The following is a 9,980-nucleotide window of genomic DNA, read 5'->3' as shown; positions in this document are numbered from 1 at the left end:
ATTTTGACATCACTGAGCTAATTCTTTAGAATAATCCTTTTTCCTGATTCTGATGTATGACTCACACAAAGGATAAGGGAAAGAGAGGGTTTTTTCTTCCTCCACTTGGAAACACCAGAAGATGGATTGGTGAAAGCTTGTGAAAGAGAGGAGAGGGATTTCCACTATAAAGATGGAGGAGACCACCCTGTGCTTAGTGAGAATTGTGTACCCAAGCATGGGGTAAATATCATGATAGGAAAGACTTGGCCTCAAGCAAAAAGTCAGCAGGAGTGTAGTCAATAAGCAGATTCATGTACTTGCACTATTTCTAATGGAAGTTGAGTCCTTTTAGAAATGGCAAGAGAGACATCTGAGCAGGCATTTCATTTATGTAGTGGATTTTGTACAGCTGGAACCTGCCTTTCTGTGACTTTCACAGGGTGGCAACAAAGTCACTGCATTACCCTGAAAAGTAATATAGCATCCTCTAAAATGCTGGCCAGAAAAAGGACTTCTCAGAAGATATCTAGGGGGAAAATTCTGGAATAATGAACTATTGTAAAGCTGGAAAGCTTGTTCTGAAAGCATAATGCTAAATAGAACTGGCTTCAGAGTTGGAGTCTTACGGCTGATGTATTAAAAAACAAAAACAGACAAAACAAAACAACAAAAACAGACAACACAAACCATGACCACCACCACCAACAAAAACCCAGTAATGGCATCTGGACAAATCTCTCTTTTAAGTGCATTCTCCAGTGTCTAGTAATGTAGCATCTCCCACTGCAGACTCCCCAGAATGGTCTGTGCAGCTAGCTCTTTTCACAGACTTTGCAAGAGCCTAATTTCCCTGTTTGCTAGACCTTTTGTTAAACATAAATGAAAGCAGACAGCAAATTTCACCTTCCCATTTCTGTTGCTCTCAAAGCTTTTTAGACACATATTTAGAAAAGCCTTAATTTGAACATTTCTTTTAATGGAACCTGGTAATGATATTTTCTGGTAATAAAATTTCTTCATCTCACTTGTGAATCTGCTAGTGATGCCATTTGTCATTTGAATTTTGAGAGCCTGTATTTTGTCTGCCTTCTGACATTTTAATGTGGTCTGAACTCAAAATTTTGGCCTCGCCTACTAGGAAAATAAGGACCTTGGAGAGATGGTAAATCAAGCACTTAGAATCAGTCAGTAGTTTTGAAATTTTGTCTTATGTTCATATAAAAATTAAATTTAAGTAAAATAAAGGAGGAAAATCGTGAAGCCTGTGAGGTAGGAAAAATAATGTTGATTAAGAGTGGTAGGATTTATACTGCAGTAATTGCCTCAGGCACAACACCTATGTAGGCTTTTTGGGGGGCTCTACATCACACTCTAAGCACAGGCTCCATTTGAGGGGTTTTTTTAGACAATATTTGCCTACAGCATCTCTAAACCAAAGGTCTGCTTCTGGGTGCTTGATTATTCAGACCAGTGTCTACCACACACTTCCAGCATTAGGCTATATTGCATGGTAGGGACTGAGAACACTTCTGTTTCCAGCTCAGTTGTTTAAAAAGAAAAGTACAGGACAGTTTCCAATTCCTGATTGTTTCAGGCATCTCTCACCCTCATGGAGTACAGGTAAATAGTCTTCATGAATAAAAAGATTAGGGTACAGTTAAATATTAACAACCATCTGTACTCTATTGCTTTTAGGACAAAAAACAAGCGCAGTTTTACTCCTTGGCTTCAAGGATGAAGGACAATGACTTGAAACTCTTTATATATGGTTAATGTGGGGAATCCTAAACCACAGACTCATGAGAAGATTTAGGTCAAAAACTGTGAAATGTTATGCAAAGCCCCTCTGAATCAAGGTCAAGGCAGATCAAGTGGACAGTGTAATGTTCAGCAGCATAATAAACCTGTGGCTGGGTCTTTGGTGACCCTGCAGGCTTGTGATAGCAAGAGTGCCTCAGACAGAAATTCAGGGTAGAGTTCATAGTGCACTGCTCAGCACAGGGGAAGTAATGTGTGCTACTGATGTTTCCATGAGCTTCTCAGCAATATATCACCAAGTTACCTCTGGAGAAGGCTGCAGGCTGCTGTGTCAGGTCAAGTAATTCTGCAATGCCATCTTAAGGTGGTAATTTACTTCTGAACAGGGAGCTGCAAGAGGCCGGGGCAGGGATTGTGCTGTACCATGTCCCTCGCCCCGTGCCATGCTCCTGCTCACACTGCACTCACCTCGCTGGCCAGACACAAGGTTTTAAAATGATGGCCCAGGGGAAAGAACCACAGCAGCTTGGTTCATGGAGAGACACACATTTCTTTAACTAAGCAGCTCAAAAAACAGCCTCAGGTGATTCTCTGGTGACTACTGTCACCAAATTATGAAGGAAAGGAAGGAATTTATGTTCTTTTTGTCATAGTGAACTATTAACCTTATACAGGTAACTGCTCATCACTAAATTCTGGGAATACTTAAGAGTTACCTTGGAAAAAAGGGTTCAAGTGTTCAGCTTTTTGCTTTGAACTGATGTCATTTGGAATCAGAGAAGAGAGAACAAAATTAAAAGGGTAGGGTTATTTTTACAGCCAGAAATATGGTATTTTAATTTAAATTAGGTGAAGAAATTGAGGAGATGAGTAGAGAGATGGAGGAATAAAGGGTAAGAAAGGACAGAGACAAAAGAGCTATCAGGCCTAATGTTCAGAGAACTAGTAATACCTGTAATAATGTGTAATTATTAGAAATACATTGTCCCATAATGCTGCCAATAGGACTTGCCATTATCTGCTCCTTAGCTTTTTTTTGACAAAATAGTGAAAGCTGCTCATATTTTTCTTAAAGTATGATATGACTGAAAATGGTCCAGTAAAAAATGAATTTCATTAACCCTTTGTGGAATAATGTGGCACCAGGCACTGGTGGCTTCCTCCAAAGAGAGACAGGCTTTGGGGGATTATGACAGAGAAATTCGAGTGACATCTTGACCAGAACTGCAAAAGAAGTCTGTGAGTTGGGTTATTGTAATAATGAAACTGCTGTTTTCCCATAGAACAGCACAATGGAAGCTTTCCTTTGTTTTCCCAGAGGGCAGTTGCTGTGCCCCTGAGAGAAGAAAAGAGCATTTCTCTAAGTAACTTCAGTCAAATCCAACAGTTAATAAATTTGCAAGCAGTGATGTGTGACGTGAAGTTTTCACACAGTTTTTAATTAGAAACTAAATTTATGGTCTAGCTGTTACACAGAAATAACATCCTAATTCATTTAAAAGCTTAATTGAGAGTCACTTCAAAAGATTCCAGAATTCCTTTCTCAAAATGCTTTAAGAGTCTGTGTTTTTAGGCATTTTAAGAAATATTTTAAATCTTTTTTCATAATCCCATGTGTCCCAAGCCTGAGTGTAGTTTTACTACTAAATCATTAAGGACAGAAATGAGTCTCTAGGACAAAAAATCCCTTTAAGGTTTTATGGGTTACTGATTATATACATACTAAGGCCATTCTACTATATGCTTAAAAGAAAGAATAAATCTTTGCTGATCTCTCTGTAGAAGCTAGAGAGCATATTTAACTTTCCTTAAGGAGAGGAATTTGTATAAACAAGGCTGGCACTGGTTAGTTAATGCTTCATAAGCATAAAGCTGGGCCAGCTTACTTTCCTTTGAAACTCAGTTTTGGTGTTTGGACCTTTTTGCTTTGCTTTGTCCTTCCTCACTGAGGTGTCAGGCGCATTAGCTGCTCTCTGTGGGCATTTCTGGGCAGCCCAGTTGAGATGGGTCACTGCTATGGTGGTTTGAGAGCTCTTGGAAGAACTGATGTTTTCAACACCATTTCATCTCCAAGACTTGCTTAGCTGTAGGGTTTTTGAACTCAGTCTGGGAAAGGGCAGCACTGAATGGTTCAGGTCCCATGAACTTTACCAGGCACAGAGAATAAGTGACACCTTCCAGAAGCAGCAAAACAGAGCAATGGGAAGGGGACAGACAGCTAGGAATAGTTTAGTTGGAAGGGACCCTCTGGAAATAATCTAGTATTTGTATGAACAAGAGGTTGCAGGATGATGCTCCTTCTATGGCTGCTGTGACATGGAAATCCTCACAATCCTCTGCTGAAAAATTATTTCCACTGTGACTCTGAGAAGCATTTCAGAAATCTTTCTCTTCAGGGAAAGAGTTGTGGCCAAGTGGCTTTAAGCAATCATGTTTCATAAAGCTGTTGAAAAAACATACTGAACTTACACAGAAAACCTGTCAAAATATATAAACAGTTGTATATATTTTAATTCCTGATATTTTTATTCTTCCTTTTTTTTTTTTTTTTTTTTTTTTTTTTTTTCTCTTGAAATGTGTCTCAACGTGTAGGAAGGCCAGATGAAATTCACAGAGAATCCCACTGAGCTCTGTGCAGCTGGGTCTGCCCGTGTTTGCTGTCACCCAGCACTGCTGACAGAAGCATCCCATCAAACTGTTTCCTGATCTGGCAGCTTTTCCCCTAAATCAGAAACAGATATTTTATAGCCACTTTGGAGTCTGAACTAGAAAACGAAGAACAACTTGCTCAGGGAGAAAGTAGTTATTTTGCACATTTCATTGTTATTCTTAGATTGACATGTGTGTCCAGAAAAGGGCAGTGGAGGTCGTGGAGGGTCTGGAGCACAAGTGTTACGGGTGCAGCTGAGGGAGCTGGGGTTATTTAGTCTGACAAAAAGGAGTCTCAGGGGAGACCTTATCAGTCTATATAACTTGAAAGGTGGGTGTTGTGAGCAGGGTATGTGTTGGTTTCTTTTCTCAGGTAACAATGTCTGGGATGAGAGGAAATGGCCTCAAGTTGCACCAAGGGATGTTTAGACTGGATAATAGGAAAAGATTCTTCACATAAAGGGTTGTTGAGCACTGGAACAGGCTGCCCAAGGAAGGGGTAGAGTCACCATGCTGGGGGGATTTTAAAGACTTGTAGGTGTGGCACTTGGGGATGTGATTAAGTGGTAGACTTGGCAGCACTAAGAGTTGATGATCTTAAAGGTCTTTTCCAATCTAAATTATTCCATGATTTATGTGAATACACAAAGGTACAAGTCACATGAAGCACCACAGACTGATGAATTGCATCACTGAGTGATGAACAGGGTTGCAACTTTCCAACGCAAAACTTTTGTACCCTACCTCTGTTTCTAGAAGAAAAATTTAACTTTATTTGAAAAATTGCCCATGCAGCATAAACCCAGAACTGGTCCCCAGACAAGTATTTCTCTGCAGAAATAACTGTGCTGCGTCCCTCCTGTGATGAATACGAGACACCCAGCAAAAGGGGGAAGGAGAGAAGACAAACAGCCTAATAAAGTACTCACCCTGAATAATTCATTGGATTAAAAATGGAAAGCAATGTATGCATATAATAAACCGTGTTTGTATTAATTATGTCGAGGGAAATGACCAGGTCCTGCAGAGTCTCCCCAGATCAGGTCAGTGCTGGAGCAGTGCAGGGGTGATGCCAAGGCAGTGCCGGGGCAGTGCTGGGGCAGTGCTAGGCTGCTGCTGGGCCATGCCAGGGAGTTCAGGCTTGGTACCAGCTGATACTGGGCAAGGCTGCAGTGGTGCAGGGCAGTGCCAGTGGCGGGCAGGGCAGAGCCAGGTGCTGCCAAGTCAGCACCAGGGCAAGGACCAGCAGTGCCAGGTGCTGGCGAGTCGGTGCCAGGGTGATGCCCACTGGCGCTGGTGGTACCAGGTGCTGCTGGGCATTGCACTGCTGCTGGGTGATGCCAAGGCAAAGACAGGCAATGCGGGTGTGGCCTGAGTGGTGCCAGGGCAGTGTCCGAGCAATGCCAGGGCGATGCTAGGCAGTGTCAGGGAGATGGCAGCTCGATCCCAGCGCAATACCAGGGTGCCAGGGCCGTACCGGGGATGCCAGGGCCATACCGGGGTGCCAGGGCCATACCGGGGTGCCAGGGCCATACCGGGGTGCCAGGGCTATGCCTGCGCTGCCAGGGCCATACCGGCGTGCCAGGGCTGTGCCTGAGGTGCCAGGGCCATACCGGGGTGCCAGGGCCATACCGGGGTGCCGGGGCCATACCGGCGTGCCAGGGCTGTGCCTGAGGTGCCAGGGCCATACCGGGGTGCCGGGGCCATACCGGCGTGCCAGGGCTATGCCTGCGCTGCCAGGGCCATACCGGGGTGCCAGGGCTATGCCTGCGCTGCCAGGGCCATACCGGGGTGCCAGGGCTGTGCCGGCGGCGCCTCCCGGCGCGTTGGGGCCGCGGAGGCGGCCGGCGGTATGATGGCGCCACCTGGCGCGACGCTGCCGCCTGCGCAGGCGCGGTGCGCGCGCGGTGTGCCCGCGCTGTGTCCCCTCCCGCCCGCGGTGCGCGCGCCGTGTGTCCCCTCCCCGCCGCGGAAGCAGCGCCGCTCCCCGGCCGGGTCGGAGCGCGGGGCGAGCTCGGCGCTGCCCGCAGCACCTCCGGCAAACGGCGGCAAAGCGCGACGGGAGTCAAAGCAGCCCCGGCAGCTCTTGTGCTGTCAAGGAGATTAGAAATATTTTACAGTGTTGAAACAACAGTCCAATAAAAATGTGCGCATCCTCAGCAAAACTTACTGTGTTTTCGAGCTTTGTTATTCTATTACTTTGGAAACTTTATCTTCTTCCCTTTATCTGTCCCAAATAATTTTTTCTCCTTCTGAACTGGTATCCATAAAAGTTCTGTGGTTGTTTTGGTGTAAACAGCCCAGCTACCCCAGTTTTACATTTTGTATAGCTTTATATTTGTTTCATTTGGGCCTTGGCCTTTTTCCCCCTTTGATTTGGTTTTGGGTTTTGATTTATTGTTTTTTAGCTCTATGAAATAAATTTATGTCCAAAAATCAGATGTGCAGGAGTGGAGATACCACACTGCTGTGGTGGGGCTGCATTCCCTCAAGAGCTGGTGATGCTTCAGAGCTGTTGTCCTCTGTGTGCCCCCTTGTTCTGGGGAGATACTTGAACGAAGTGACTCACAGTCCTTTGGATGCTCACTGCAACATCTGCATTTTTTGAAACAGCAAAATGTTTGACATGTCCTACATTTTTCCTGTTACCACCTTTGTCCAGTTGGAATTTACATTCATTATATGCTCAGGGCAGAGGTAAGGCTGTTAAAAATCAGTCTCTACATTTTCAATTTTCTAAACTTGTTAAAGCATTTTACTTCCCAGTCTGTTGAGCCTTATTTTTCAAGGTGGCCTGTTGTGAGACATCTTTATCCAGACCTAAAGATATGGGGGCTTTTCCTCCATGCAGAGTGCCCTTTATCCTCCTGTCATGCTTCTCCCAACTTGGCTGACCTTGGCCTCTGTATTTGAGGACCACCTTGTCCACACAGTCACTTTGCAGACGTTCCTCCACATTAACTAGAGGATAGGTGGATTTTGAGACACGAGTGTATTATGCAGAGCAAGGATTAAGCCTCCTGAACTACTACAGATGCCAGCAGTGAAAACTGCAAATTCACAAGTCTCCTGTCCCACCCTGTGGTGGATCTCTTTACTGTAATTGTTGGGAGTGTTATGAACATATCAGGAGGAGAACATGAGGAAGGAGGATCCAGGATTAAGAAGCAGGTGAATATTAGCTCGGGGAAAGTATAAAAAAATGCAGGACTCTTTTCAACAGTCATTTTTCTACAAAGACCAAGAAAAACAAGCCAGGTGTGTCTCCCCTCCAGGATCATTTACAACAACTCCAGAAGAGAGATGGAAGAGCAGCAGAGGAAAGAAAGAGAATTATATCCAGATTAAGTCAGAGATGGGGCAGAATTGCAGCCATGGATGGCCATGGATGGCAGCATGGGTAGACACCCAACAACATGGAATAGGGGCTAAGGGAGAGGATGACAAGTCAGGCAATGTTCATAGTGAAGATCATCTTGTTTGGTGAAGACAATGCCACTGTGGAAGGTAATGATCTCCTGTTGGACGTCCAGATGGAAATTCCATTGTCCTCAGAAAGCTGCCTATTCTGGAAAACTCCATTCATGGGGAAGCCCAGAGAACACAAGTCCACCAGGGAAGTGCTCAACATTGCCATGTGTTCACAGGACTGCAGTGAATGTCTTCAAGGATCCTGAAGGTATCTAACCAGCTGATTTCTAGTGACAATTTACAGTTTGGGACAGGAGTACAGTAGCAATGTTCTGCCAGAGGCTGTGGGGCATGGTCTCTTGGGGCTGTGTCCATCACCTCCTCCTCTGAGGCACTGAGCAATACCTGACACAACCTTTCCCCTGAGACTGGGGAATGCCAGTGTCCAGAAAGTCTTGTCCCTGGGTGCCCTCTAATGTCCCCACTGACCCCTATCACTCTCTCCGAGCCCATGCCCAGCTAATCTCTCCTAACACCTTTTCTAATCTAATCTAAATAGCTGCTGGCAAACCCACAGATTCTGATTGTTGATTCTTCAGCCTCTCTGCTCGATCTGGCTGCTCACACAAGTCTGTCCCCTTTCTGCTGGTGAAAGAGCTTTACTGCCAGAGCAGAAGTCACACATCCCTGGAAGTGGTGACAGTTAGTTTCTTTCCAGATGACAGAGGTAGGCCTTAGACAGCATAGCATGAAGTAGTGCCTCATCATTGTACCTGGACAAAAGATACATGTTCTGATATTGAAATGAAGCCTGTACACGTGTGGAAGAAGATCACATGCATCCAAAACCAAAAGGTTTGTAGCATGTCCAATCACTGAGTGCCCCTGCAAGACTCGGAAGAGTGGATAGGAAACAGGACTTTGCCACCAAAGGCTCATCTAAGAGATTATATTAGGGAAATGAAGCACAGTACAAATCCTTTAACTACTGGGGTAAAAATACTAGAATATTTAATTTGATTCATTGTTTCACTGTATATTTTCATAATCTTCTGCTCTAGAAAACAGTGCTAATACTGTTTTGCTGTAGAATTTTTCAAGTATTTTAGATATAGTTGGTAAGTGGCTCCTTTTTTCCCACATCAAAACTCCCCAGAGCAAAACCTTTCATTATTGAACTTTTGCATATCTGGGGTAGATTTTAAGTCAATTCGATGTAAAATTGCTTCAGGTATGTGAGTGGTGAAAATAGCAAAAGCAACACCAAATCTCATATATTCCTTTTTCATGACTGGGTCAATTAGTTGAAAAAAACCCTAATTAACACACAGTGTCTTCCATCTGACTCTGGTTCCTGTGTTAGGTTCTCTAATTGCCAGGGAAAAAGTACCTACACTGAGCAGCTGTGACATGGAGGGGAGAAACCAGAGATGACACAAATTCATTACTCTGCTACTGCAGGTAAACAGGAGGCCAACTCACCATGAGACACTAATGAGTCCAGTTATGGACAGGAACACAACCGCCTTGTGATGCTCCTTTGTGCAGTTTGCAGGGCACTGGGGCCACATAACCCAGCTCAATCCAACTGGGAGAAACCTTCCCCAGCTCCTGGCCCAGCACATCTAACGCTCCCCACGAGGCTGCATTTGTCACCAATTAGGATGACATCTGACAAAGCAAGCCCTTCCAGCAATGATCTGTTTTCCATTTGCCATGACGCAGTAGTTCGCAACAAAACTTACCCAGAGAAATTAGCACTGATGTTAGGCTGCCATGGAAAACTTGTTGAATCATAATTAATATGTTAATAGGGATTGTCCAAGTGATTTCTTGTAACAAACAATTCCATCCCTTGAAATGTATGGGTGGGATCTTTCTCTATGGTGAAAAAAATATACCTCTTTCTCAACTCCAAGGTAAAAATCTACCTTCAAAAGCAAAAAAAACCCTGGTTCCAAGCTATTACCTTGAAGAGGACTATTAAGCTATACTATAAAAGAATATACTATGGAAAATCTGAAAGGACTTTCTGACTGTATGCACAATGCTGTGGTTCTGCAGTAAACTTGACTTGAATGAGGCTCATTAAGCTCACCAAAACTGGGGTAAATTTCCTTCCCAAGGACTTTTCCTTTGCATTTACCCCCTGCCTTTAAAGGACTGTAGCTGCAGTCCCA

General features: G+C 44.3%; 1 long non-coding RNA gene across 1 annotated transcript; it reads right to left on the bottom strand.

Annotated features, from left to right (window-relative positions):
* Positions 1 to 381: 381 nt before the first annotated feature.
* LOC147655496 (uncharacterized) lies at positions 382 to 6,274 on the bottom strand. Its single transcript, XR_015287608.1, has 2 exons — positions 6,138 to 6,274; positions 382 to 5,943 (listed from the first exon to the last, which is right to left on the bottom strand). It is a non-coding gene; the product is annotated as an uncharacterized LOC147655496 (long non-coding RNA).
* Positions 6,275 to 9,980: the final 3,706 nt, after the last annotated feature.

This window comes from Cyanistes caeruleus, chromosome 1 (genome assembly GCF_971803275.1).
Source record: "Cyanistes caeruleus chromosome 1, bCyaCae1.hap1.1, whole genome shotgun sequence".
NCBI classification, from domain to species: Eukaryota; Metazoa; Chordata; class Aves; order Passeriformes; family Paridae; genus Cyanistes; species Cyanistes caeruleus.
The sequence above is the reverse complement of the archived record's forward strand: the minus strand, read 5'-3'. Positions and strand labels throughout refer to the sequence as shown.